The sequence below is a fragment of the Carassius gibelio genome, chromosome B11 (assembly GCF_023724105.1).
Source record: "Carassius gibelio isolate Cgi1373 ecotype wild population from Czech Republic chromosome B11, carGib1.2-hapl.c, whole genome shotgun sequence".
NCBI lineage: Eukaryota > Metazoa > Chordata > Actinopteri > Cypriniformes > Cyprinidae > Carassius > Carassius gibelio.
This window is the reverse complement of record NC_068406.1, coordinates 12,827,300-12,840,982: the sequence shown is the minus strand read 5'-3', so window position 1 is coordinate 12,840,982 and position 13,683 is coordinate 12,827,300.

Genomic DNA, 13,683 nt, shown 5'->3' with positions numbered 1-13,683 from the left:
TAATGATTATTTATAAATGATCAAGACTAAATCAGAACATCCGAAATAAATAAATAAGTGCAGTAGGAGGAAATTAATTTTCCCTAAACATCTGCATAAATCAAGCGTTTACAGTGTGGTAGTATCCATCAAAGATCTGCCCATAAACAGGCATAGATAAAATATTGATTAATGTTATCAGCTATTGACAGCATCTGTTGCAGTAATGCACTTAAAATTTAAGTCAGTGGGACATTTCAGAGGTTTATAAAAGCCAAAAGAGAAGCTTCTATTTTTTTTAAGTACTTATTAATTATTTGATACCAAATATCTGCTTTAAAGTTATCTAGTTCATCCTAAATCATGCTCAAAAAAGTGTATACAGAAATGACTTGACCCATAGACTTTCCTTATGAGTTTGTGCTTATTTCTACGAACGCAGACACAAGTTGTATGCCTTAGATGCACTTAACCCGGAATATTCTTTCAAAAGCTCTTTCCAGCCTAACATTTCCCACAGTCAGATTGTACATCCGCCCATCAGAATATTGTTTTTGTTCCCTTCAAACCCACAACTACTTGAACACAAACACCCACGTTTTCAGTTCGCTCTAATTGGTGTGTAATGCTGTTGCTCTGCATTCATCAAATTGAGTTGCCCGTGGTTTTCGGCTTCTACGGGGTCGGTATATATATCTAAACAGGATACAGACTTGGCAGGAGAAACTAATGCTCTACATGTGATTATTGATCAGCCCTGAAGCACAGCCAACTTTGAAGTGTCAACACTGCAAGCGAGCCACGCCACGTGACAAAACTCCAAACACTCCAAACACGCTTAATGGTTTTGTTGTGTCTTGCGTTCATGGTGTAGACAGGCTGTTGCGGTGCAAACCCATTGAGTGCGTTCATTGTAGATGTGGGATAGTTAACCAGCCTCCACAGCCCAACATCTCAGCAATTTTACACCCCTTTTCTCTTCCTCCCTCTCTGTTTCTCTCGTTTTCTAGCCCTACGGGCATGATCATTGTCTATATGAAAACAGCGCACAATCACTATACTCAAATCTATTTCTGTCCTAGTGGGAATAGCAATAAATTGGTTTGTGTGAGACAATGCTCTTTATAGACAGCGGGGACGGCCTCCGCGCTCTCATTTGTTCATCTCAGCCGTAAGGACGGAATAGAAACTTGCACTACTTCACACTAAAATGGGTCAGAGGGATTTTTTTCTTTGTTCTGGGGAGTTGGGTCAGCGCATGATTTCAGGCAAGGCACATCAGCCCTAAAGAAGTAAAGAAATTATTTTAAATTGTTTCAAGTTGGTAATGAAGGCGCCCTAATAGTTCACCGGGAAAAGTCTGAGATTCAGTCGTATGTAAGAAAACGCAACAATGGCACCATTCTCAAAAACAACGAACGAATCTATGCAGAGTAAGATTGGTTCGTTCCTCACTGTAGTAAATACATATTCACTAGCCAGGAGGATAATCGTCATCTGTGTTGAGAATATTTATTGAAATGTAAAAACTCAAACTAAAAGCAAGTTGGTTTTCTTTTTTTAGCCAATGTCATAAAGTTTGGCATACTGTAAAATGTAGTGGGCCTATGCAATTCATTGTAATTGTTCAATATATTACAACATTTAAATGTCCGATATATCTGTATACCGAGAGAGAACAAAAGAGAGGTTCCACATCAGAAGAGCACAAGGAAAGATCAGGCGGAAAAAGAAAGACAGACCCATTCACCTGGAATTAACATTTATTTCACAGATGGAGTTCTTGTGATTTGTTCACTAAAAACACATTCAGAGGTAGTGAAAACCCCACAGTTTGTATTCGCCAACAGCAAATATCCTGTCAATTAAACACTGTGATAAAACAAGAGCTACAAGTGACTCAAGCACAGTTTAGTGTATGTAAGATTGCTATTTTATTTTCCTGCCCAATATTATTTCAGAGAAGGTCTGCTGAAAGGGAACATTGTTTGTTTTGTTTTACATCAATTCTAACACTCAAGGACGACAAGCAACACAGTTTTAATATGGAGTTTATGATATTTAAAATAGCATCCTTAATGTTGATTATTATTATTGAAAATTACTTGACTGAAATACTTTAGACATGAAGCTGGAAACATTAAGCAACAGTGCAGCATGTTTTAACAACAGAATAATGATATATGAAGTGATGTTCGCAGTCATGACTCATGAAGTAAACAGTTTACCTGCATGTATAGATCTGATCAATACTTCTTTTTTCTTTTTTATTTCCCTGCAGGGAATCAAACCTAGGTGTTGCTAGTTGCATATCTAACAGTTGAGCTACAAAAGAAAAAAGGGAGATAGTTTAAGAAAATCTCTTTCCTATTCAGATTTTTCTTCCCTTTCATGCTCTAGGTTACATATTTGTAGATGAAGCATCCTATCTACAGTAAATAAATCCTCTACTCTCACATCTACTGTATGACAAGTGTGTGTGTGTGTGTGTGTGTTTGTGCCAGAGACTGCTGAGAGCTCACAGCAGTGAATTCACATGAGTGACAGCCTGGCTCATGAATTAATAATGTGAATCACAGTTAACACGAAATCTATAATAAATCCATCGTCACTTTAATCGGCAAAATCTCTCATTCTTGATTTATTCCGCTTTCAGAGAATGCCATGTTTTCTCAGTGTAACACTGCAATTAGCTGTGTCAAAAACTGAACTGAATGAGGCTGAGTAAAATAATTTCGTTCCATATTCTGGCAGGTTGCTGCACAGAACCAAACATTCAAATTCATTTCTTTCTTCATTCCGACCAACAAAGTAATTATAACAAGGTCAAAGACTCTATCAAGGATGAAATGCTTTTCTTAGCTCTTAATTTGGTTTGTCCTTGACGTATTCACACAGTTTTTTTTTTTTTTGTCCCCACACATACTCTTTAATAGAATTTGTTGCTTGGAGTCCTTACAGTACATCAATAAAATAAGAGAACCAGTTGAGGGTAATAAAGTCACATATTTTCAAAGAAGTGTCAGTAAAATGGAACGAGGAAAGGTATAAGAGTTTACATGTTTTAGATGGCTATTTGGAAGCTGACAGAGACCATGGGTGAGTGTCACAGGGCCAGGATGAGGCTGAAATCGTGCCTGAGGAAGCTACTGTCAGGCGACTCTGTTCAAAAGCTGTAATTTAGCCCCCAATTATTGTTATTATTCACCCAAAGAAAGAGATGAGGACAAGGGGTCATTTTGGAGGAAAGAAACCGAGCAGGAAGTGAGGAGGCGAACAATTCATGAAGCTTCTCCCCTTATTCATATTTGGTAAATTTGGAAGATTGGAAATAACATAAGGGCAAATCATCTCTGTTCAGCTGGCTTTTTGTTTAATGCCCATTAGAGATATTTTTATATGAATGCTTTATAAATGTGTGCATTTTTTTTAGGATGTATTTGGGAGAATCTCATGAAAATGTCACACTTTACCCCAACAACAATAGTTAGAAAAATAAATGATATTTTATTATTTTCACGAGTATCATTACTTTCCCCAAAAGTATCATTACCATAATGTGCATGGTTATTTATATATATATATATATATATATATATATATATATATATATATATATATATATATATATATATATACATATATATATATATATATATATATATATATATATATATATATATATATATATTGAAATTCCTATTAAAATCGTGCTGTTTTACAGTACAAATTATTTTTTTATTTAAATATAAGACTTACTGTATGTATAGATATTATACAAATTGAGTTGAATTGTTTGCATTACGCTAACCCTAACCATACAGTAAGTACATGTAGTTAATAAATATTACTCAGTATTTAAATACTTTTAAGTATTTAAAAGAAAATTGATTATTTATTGCTTTGTTTTTTTTGGGATGAAATACAACCTTCTTTTTGTCTTAAAATTACTCTAAAAAACTTGGATTCCTATGAAGTGACAAATTGAGTATCAGCCAAGTGAACCCTTCTTTTCTGACTGAGGTGGCGGAAACCCACGAAAACCAGGCAGTAATTCCGTTGAGGCACTGCTGGATCACATTATAAACCTGTCCAAAATACTTCTGAGGAAAGAGAGCTTTGAGAATGAGACACTCGACAGCGACATCTAACTCGTCTTGACTCGTATTTGTGCCACTGCGCTTCCGTTAAGAGCAGCCTCTTATGATCTCACAATGCCTTCTCGCACACTTTGATGTGGAAATCAGGGGTGACGATGTAAGTTAACGCGGTGGGCTTTGCATACAACTCAGTCCTGCATACTCAATGGCTAGGAAGATTCTCTGCAGGAATTTCTCATCAGAGGTCATTAAAGTGCATGTCTGATAAATAAAACATACTATTCCATGTAAAGGGATATGTACATCATCTACTTTCCCTGATGTTGTTCCAGCCTCTTTCTTTCGGTCTTGTGGAAAACAAAAGGTATCAGTCTCATTGTGTTTTTAAAGTTAACAGGATCCAGTGTTGCTTTAGAACTCATTCACTTTAACTGTATGGACAAAATCCTATTTTATGTCTGTTATAAGGTACACCCTTAACACAATGTTTACTCAAAATACACAGTATATTCATTATCCTTTTTCAATGCTACCAGCAAAAATCAAAGCGACAGAAGAAAGATTTTGAATTCTTTTTTGAAATCTTGAAGTTTGGCTGAATAATCAGCCTGAATTACTGTACATTAGTCACTAACTACTTCTAGTTCTGGATGGTGATTGGTCAGTATAATATACCACACATTATATAGATGATAACATTTAGCTGAATCCAGATGCATGGAGGATTTCAAAGGTAGATTTACCAACGCAACATATTGATCCATCTTTCTTGATGTATTTCCACCCCTTAAAATAGCACCTATTTAAATAGCTGTCAGACGGATCTATGTCCCACTGATGCACCTGCGAAGAGACAATGATTAGAGATTGATGCTTCTCACCACCGAGATAAAACAAATCACTCTCTCTCGCTCTGACTTTGTCTGCCCTCTCCTTCCTCTTTCCTCTCCCTAAATAGCTGTTAAGTGTTTGTTCTTTCTCGCTCTCCTCCTGCCTCTCTCTCCTTCGTTCTGTGCACCGGCTTGTGTTTCTGCGGTGTATAAATGGAAGCGTGCTTGTGCAGGTATCGAACCAGCAATTCACAGCTGGTTCCTGCTATTATCTTCAGCTACAAAGCCAAGTCAGGCATGTAACCCATTTCAAGTGTCGAGTCCCCTCATGCATGAGCTGCGTTCACTCTTTCTGTCTGCTCACATGTGCTGTCTCTCTCTCCCTATCGCTCTGCACTTTCATACCAGGAGGAATCAAGGTGGGGTAAAATAATAGAATTCCTTACTGACTTCCAGGTGACGCACCAATCCTTGTACCCAATGTGCTTTCTATAAAGAGCAAAACACCGTCTCTATTATTTATGACTGCTGAGTGCCAGCTGTGGTATGCGGTTAAGGATGTTTAGCTGCGTTTAATTCCCATGGGAGAGACAGAGATGACTAAAATGTACCCATTACCTGATAGTGGGTTGTATCTGGCTACTGTAGCGACATGTCAGATTGCTTACGTTGAGTACAGTACATACATAATTATGAGATATTTTAAAGGAATAGTTCACCTTAAAAAAAAAAAAAAAAAACTTAACTCAAAAACTTTACTCAACCTTGGGTCATCACGGATGTGAAGATACGTTTGTTTCTTCATCAGAATGATCTGGAGAAATGTAGCTACTTGCTCACCAATAGGTCCTCTGCAGTGAATGGGTGCCGTCAGAATTAATGAGTCCAAGCAGCTGATAATTACATAAAACAAGTAATCCACACGACTTTCCATCATGTCTATCAATTAATGATTTGTGAAGTAAAATGCTGCATGTTAGTAAGAAACAAATCCATTAAGTCACTTAAATTTTAAATTGTTGCTTCTGGCTAAAATATGAGAATATTTAATGAAAATGTCCATTTCCTTTTGTCCACCAACATATTTGTTTAGAACTGCATTTTTCTCTTTCACACTCTTGAGAGATGTGGATTACTTGTGAATTATTGTGATGTTTTAATCAGATACTTTGACTCTCATTTGCGGCACCCATTCACTGCAGAGGATCCATTGGGAAGCAAGGGAATTTAATACAGAGACAATTAGTTACATGTTTAGTACTGACTTGATCTTAAATATATGACAGTGGAACATCTATGTCAACACATTTTGATTAAATATTGCAAGGCCAATGAGTCTTTGGAGAATCATGCACTGACCAATCACAATAGGACTAGGAAAACCTGTTTAAGAGAGCAAATCTTGCCTACTTTACATACTGGACCTAGTAGCTGCACTGCATGCAAATGAACAGACGTCTCAGCAAGCTATTCTTTTGCCCTACATCCTATCCTCATTTAGGCTTAACTGTTTCTATTATACCTCATTTTTAAAATCAATTTCAAGCTAATAGTCCTGGGACAGTGCATGTAATGATTTATGTTCAACACTTCTAATGTGCTCTTTTGCCCCATCTAGTGGTGCATCCAAAAGTGCCTAAAACACTAATTGCACCTTAACTTAAAGAGTATTTCTGTATTTTAGTGTATCATATGTGTGAACTAACAAAACATTCAAAGTTTGCTCACTCTTTTTTAAATAGTCTGAGAGATCATTTGTTGTGTTGTAGAAAGCACTGAAGAAAAATAGAAAATAACGAATCTGTGAAATGCTACAGTACAATCAACATGTGCATTTGGACATATTTAATCATTTATGTTACAAGTGTTCATTCCAAACCTGTGACTTTCTTCTGTAAAACAAATAAGATTAGATTAGATTATAATACGATTAGAGAAACTGACACACACAACTTACAAAAATAATCAATCTTAAACTATAATGTTAAGGATTTTTCAAGATTAAAATGAAGGCAGTGAGGACAAAGACCTCTCTCCATTAAGAAAGCATACCTTCATTAGTAATCATTAAGCAAATTAAGCCTGTAACACAATATTGTTGTTTATGTACTATTGCACTGACTTTCTCTTCCACAAGCCTGTATAAAACACAAACAAAACATGAAGGCAAATGCATTTGGTAGAAACTGTAAAAAGTTTTTATCCATTTTGTTGACCCCAAATGAAAAGGTCTTAATTTTATTCATCTTCAGTGAATGATGATGTAGAACCTTTTGTCATTTCTTTTGCCCTTGACCTTGAATATCCGCGCTTTCATATTCTTTTTATTTATTGCTTTAACCCATGAACTATATAGTTTCCCCCCAACCTTCTGTCTATTCAAACACACACACACACACACACACATACACACACACACACACACACACAAACAGAGTGTGTGTATGTGAGGCCCAGAGGGAGCAGGTATAAACACAGTTATTCTGTGTGAATGTGGTTATTGTAATTGCTGTTATTTGCTTCAGCCCCTCATGGAACGAGGTGTGAAATCATGTAGATAAAAAATGAGGCAGGAAATACATAATAACTGATTTGTATTCTACATTTTCATGTACATTACGTAGCGCACAAGTGAATGAACTCTGTACAATGAATGTGGACAACAGTACCAAGAAATTATTAACTCTTATCGGTGACATGAAAAATTGAGAATAATAATAATGGAAACAAAGGTTTCGTAGAACCATGTACATCTAATCATGCCAATCATATTTCTGCATACATGGCTGCTCATCTAACTCCTGAGAAAATACTTATGGCATCCCTCCACCACGCCTTCTCCATAATTACATCTATAGAGCTCACTGCCCTCAAGGCTACACTGCATATAGTTAGCCAAGCCCATTTACATGAATTTCTGTCACTCTCACAAACTTGTGATTCTACAGGTTTCCAGCAAAAGTCATTTGTCATTTGGGGAAGAGAGGTTTTGTAATAATGCAAAATATAAAAAAAAATTAAATATAAATTTTGTTAAAGCCTTAATAGCCTTGTTGTGTTTATGCTCACACTCTTGCAAACTATTGTAACTTCCCAGTCTCTAATTTTCAGATAAAGAATAGCTTTTTACAATTGGCAATTGGTTTTAGCCTTCAAAATTCATACAAGTTTTGTATATCTGTGAACAAAACATGTACGAAACAAACTTTTGTTGGACACAAGGCCTATTTTCTGCAACAATTACAAAGCCAAATGGAAAAATCCTGTTGAAATTATGTCAAGGAAATTGGAGTGATGCCAATTTTTGGGTTGACCCTGCAGCACTCTATAAAAACCAAGAATGGCCTATTGTAGCTGGTTCGTACACAATTTTCAATTTACATGTATGTTATAGCTTTAAATGCTTCTTGTTCTAACAGATAAAACTGATTTAGTTCCATTTAAAGCAAGTCAGTTCACTTGTTGGCTATCTTGACAATGTCCCTGGATGGCTATTTCAAAAAAGCATGCAGGCTCCTATCTACATGAATAAAACTCAAATCTCCACAACTGTTGGCTAAGCTTATGCTCCAATCACATATTTCAAATCAACAATTAAATCTGGGCTGCATGTTATCATAATATTTTACTTCTTCAGTCTAGGCTAAAAGAAAAAACATGTTTTTCAAGTTGCTTTGGCTAATGCATATACACACTCTACCAGTAAACTTATTGGTACTTTTTTTTTACCTGAAGACAAGACTTTATTTCCTTCTTTTCGTTTTCCTTCAATATTCTATATTTCCTGCTTCTCATGGGTTCTCCGTTTATGATTTTTATTCACTTTGAAACATGTGCTACACAGATGAAGAATAAAGCTTGCCGAGGTTGAGATGAGAGGTTAACAGTAAAGTTCGACACAAGGTTAACCGTAGTGTGCTGAGGCACAGATGAGAGGTTAACCATAAAGCTTGATGAGGTAAAGCTGAGAGCTAAAGCGGCCCAGCTACAATCTAACCCTTTAAAGAGAGGTCTCGGACCCAATGCGTGCGGACTGATAGGAGGTTATCTCTCTGTTCAGGAGATGAAAATAAGGGAAGAAAGTGGTTTCATGTTCCTCCTGTTTCCACGCCATCACTTTGACACACACCAGACAGTACAATCTGAGTTCGACCAAGCAGTTCCTTAGCAACCAAACACACTCATCTTTCTGTTTTGCTCTTCTCCTTTGCTCCCTCTGTTGTATCTTAGTATTTCCCCAGGTTGAAACTGATAGAATTATTAGTCCGCTTTAATGTGGGGATGTACAGAGAATATTACTTTGAAAGAAAGACGGAGGCAAGGATGAAGATAGGAGGGAAAACTGCACATAACAGTCTAACCTTTGACCCCTAGTCCATCAGCTGGGGCTGTGGCAGCATTTCATCATCTTTAGGTGTCTCTCGGTCGCTCCCTCTCTTTCTGCAGCTAAAGGTCATTTTAGAGGACCTGCAGTATGCTGTGATCATGACACTGCTGTTTTGTGGCTGAATGATATCATCCGTCTGCTGAAAGGACAGTCTGACACCTTCAGACAATCAGATCCACAGTTCCTAAACACGAAGACTCGAATTTCTGCAGCAACAAACAAATTCACAAAATAATTACTAAGGGGCCTGTTATACGACATGGAAAACTTTTAGACATTTTGGCTGTTCATTTATATGACAGCATGTTTTAAAAGTCCTTAAAAGCATACTTTTGAAAACAAGTTCAAAGTGCACGTTTTTGAAAACAATGACATTACCGTGTCCATGTAAGCAACAAAAAACAATTTTGTAGTGCATATGAAAACTTTTTATTTTTTTTTATTATTTTTTTAGTAAACTGCTGTAATGTAAAATTGGTTGTAAAAAAATAATCCAAGAGACCTCCAGTTTATTCCAGATTATTCACAAGTCAAACAAGATTTTTCTTTGCACTTTAAATGCAATTTAAAATAGATTTTGGTCGATGTCTGTTACCTTTGAGCCTAAACCAAAGTTGTACTTAAACAGCTAAAATGTTTTCATTTATTTATTTTATATTTATTTTTTGTCACAATTTATTTTAAGGCCCAGTTGTCACCATATAAAAATAAATAAATAAATAAATAAATAAATAAATAAAAACAGTAACTATGACTCTTGCCTCAATAAACTCCTGATTTGCTGCTTATCAATAATTAGTAAGGTAGTTGTTACATTTGGGTATTGGTTATGATTAGGGATGTAGAATATGGTCATGCAGAATATGTGCTTTATAAGTACTAATAAACAGCCAATATTTCAATAATAGGCATGCTAATACACAACTAGTTAATAGTGACAATAGTATAGATATAGGTCCCTATACTACAGTGTTAATGTTACTAAAGTGTGTCTTTTTTTTTTTTTCTCGTTCAGTCCCTGGTAACGAAAAACATCACCACTGGAAATAAAACTGCACAAACTTTATAGCTATACACTGTGTAGTGCCTTCTGTTCTTATACAACAGCATATGACACAGGCAGTAGGCATTATTTATTTATTTATTCACAAATAAATAAATAAAATATGGTTGGTATCACCTGAGAGTTCACCGGTTAGGAGAGTTTGTTTGGTACCAGCAAATCTACAACTTCTGGTTTCTACTCCACAAAACAAACACAACTGTGGTTAGGTACAGTATTGCACCCCTTAAAAGGGTGGCCATGATATTAACAAGAAACAAAACACCCAGAGTGACCACTAAAGATGGCACTGATTTGTAGTAAACATCTACGTCTCTCCAACCTTTCCTCAGTTTCAGTCCTTCTGTCTTTATCTCTGAATGAGACTCATTTGAACCCCTGTGTCAATCAAGGTGGCAGAGGGCAGCGCAGTTTGTGGAGACACTCTGCACTTGATTACATCCCAGGCCATAATTAAAGTGAGACGAGACACCTCAATCTCACACACACTCCCTCACAATCTCTCCCGTCACACCGCATGGCTTTCAGCACTGGCTTCTGTCTGGGGCTACAACTCACAAACAGGTCAGCAAACAGCCGCCAAAATTCAATGTGTGGGTTTCACATGATTTCAGTGAAGCGGACAACAAACCAAGCGCAGTATTTTCTGCAGTTCCTTGTTTAGAACAGAGGTGAGAAACAAAGCTTATTAGCATTAGTTGAGACAAATAAGAGAAGAGAATGCTGTGGCAATCAGAAGTGTTTTTGGAAAGTTTGTGCTTGTTTTGTGAGCTGTGCTGATGTTAGATAACATAAACACTCGGCATTCACTCATGTCTGGCACCAATTTACAGTATTGTTAAAATACAGAAATTAAGTCTTGTCATTGCACATTTCTCAATTTAAGCACAAACAAACTGATTTGTCGCACATCAGGCTGAAGTTGCTGCAAACGTAGTGCAAAAATGGTTCCTGAAATTTTAAAGAAGTTAATTATTTAATATAATATATATTCCATATTCAACATATATTTTGAGCTTGACAAGTTCAATATGTATAAACATAACAGAAAGTGCAGGGACAAAGACAAATTCTGAATTCTTAGTTTGCAAACTAAAATTATTAAAAACTATTAAATGTTGTCATTTGACATAAAATATAAATACTGGATGAAAAACTTTAATGAAAACTAGAAATGCTACTGAAATAAAAGAACTTGAAGCTGAAGTAAAACTAAATCTGAAAAATAAATAAATAAATAGCTGAAAAAATATATATTCAACTATTTATTTATTTGTTTATTTTTGTTGTGTACACACACACATAAGCTCATTCAAAATGGTAATATACTGTAATCATAAACAACTGCAAACAAATAATTCTGAAAAAAAAAAACACTGAATGCATGAAGCATTTTACATAAACAAAACATTAATTAATTTTACACAAAATAGAAAAGGTTTGCAAAGTCTAATTTACATAAACAATAATACACCTCATTTTTGTAGATTATATTTTAACAAATTAAATAGTAATTATAAACTGTGATTAACAGGGACATTACAAACTTTTAAACAACATTTTTTTTTCCTTTACATTACATGCTAAACAGTTAAGTGACTATAGTAAGTTCAGTTACAGTTTTCTGTCTTTTTTCCCCTCTGATAATTAAGCAATAAGTAATGTGCACACAAATGGGGAAGCACCAAGAATAAGCCACCTACATTATAATAGAGCTGAAGTTTTCAGAAGGGCTAGTCTTTCTCACAGCTTTTGATTGACAGGTACCCTGCTGATGCCACTCTACCCGCCAGAGACTGACTCAAGCCATTTCACACGCTCTTATTTTCTCCCTCGTTCCTTCTCTTTTTCATTTTCCCTCTATCGTTATTGAGAAGACCAGCCTATTCTCCCCTCTGAAAGCAACACTAAGGAGCTAAACACTGCTGAATGAAAAAAAGAAAGAGAGGGAGAGAGATGAGAGAGTAGGAATCCCTCTGCAAATGGGCTTTCCTGGATGAAATTAAATATCCAGATCAATGGACCGAGGCCTTGACCTGAAAGGAATTTCAGACTCAACAAAGACACACAGACACAGACACAGACACACACACACACACACACACATATATACAGAAACACACAGTATACAGTACACACTCAATATTCACAAATATTGATGGCAAAAGGAAATGCAATGCTTAATGTTTGACTGAAATTTCAACCTTCATTGCTGACAATACCAAAAAAACTAAAATTCTCTGAAAAACAACAACAAAGTGCAGATTAGCAGTTGACTATTTTTTGTAATATCTTTCTACACAGTATGATATAGCCAGAGGTTTGAGGGTCAGCTGATTCTCCGCAAAACTGTCAACTTAAACAGGAAGAGGCTGACATTTAAAGCAACCAATGACTCACATGGAAGACATTTATAATATTACAAAAGATTGCAAATAAATGCTTTTTCAATTTAGTCAAAGAATGTTGAAAGAATGTTCTTCTCTCCCAGGACAGTCCTTCTCCATTATCGAGAGTACTGCTAATAGAACATGTGGACTGCACCTTGTTTACAAGTAGAGGGATGCACAAACATGTTGTGATGCTCTCAATAATGGTGGAGGACTACCCTGGGGGAGAAGAAGTCATTATATTTTTAGTTTTTATTTATTTATTTTTTTAAATTACTTTTACATTTGCTTTGTGCAGAAAACAGTATTCTTAAGATTCATACAATTATGGTTGAAAGGTAATTAATGACCATTTTTCTTTTTTTGGGTAGACTAACAATTTTAAAAAAAATTGTGTGTGTACTATCCCTTTAAATTACTCAAACTATGCGTTTCTCTATATTGTTATCAAAGGGACTGGCATTTTGGCTTCTGGATGGTCTTTCTCAATAAAACTGAGCTGCATTCTATTTGTATGGTAGATGCCAACCCGCACCATGTCCCAGTTTTCATCCCTGGGGTTAGTTTTCAGGCATTAACATACCACTCATTTCCTCTTCCATCTCTCTGCGTCTTCCATCTCTCCAGAGTATGCTGAAGAGTGACTCATTTAGGGAGACCCAGTGCCACTGCTGACGAGTCCATTGTAGCATCCGTCTGGCCCGAGCCAGCCAGGTGTGACGACTAGGAGGTGTAAGCAGAGGCTGACAGGTCGCTTGTCCTTCACCGGGCATTGAGTCTGCTGGCAGTTTCAGCAGAGGTACAGGTGGCAGATCTGAAAAGATCTCTCAGATGGACCAGTCTGATGTGTCTGTACTGCTCCGCTGTGGTCACTCGGGGGAAGCCGGATCGGATGGCAGTTTGTTGAAACTTCCTCTGCGGTTAACAGGGCCAG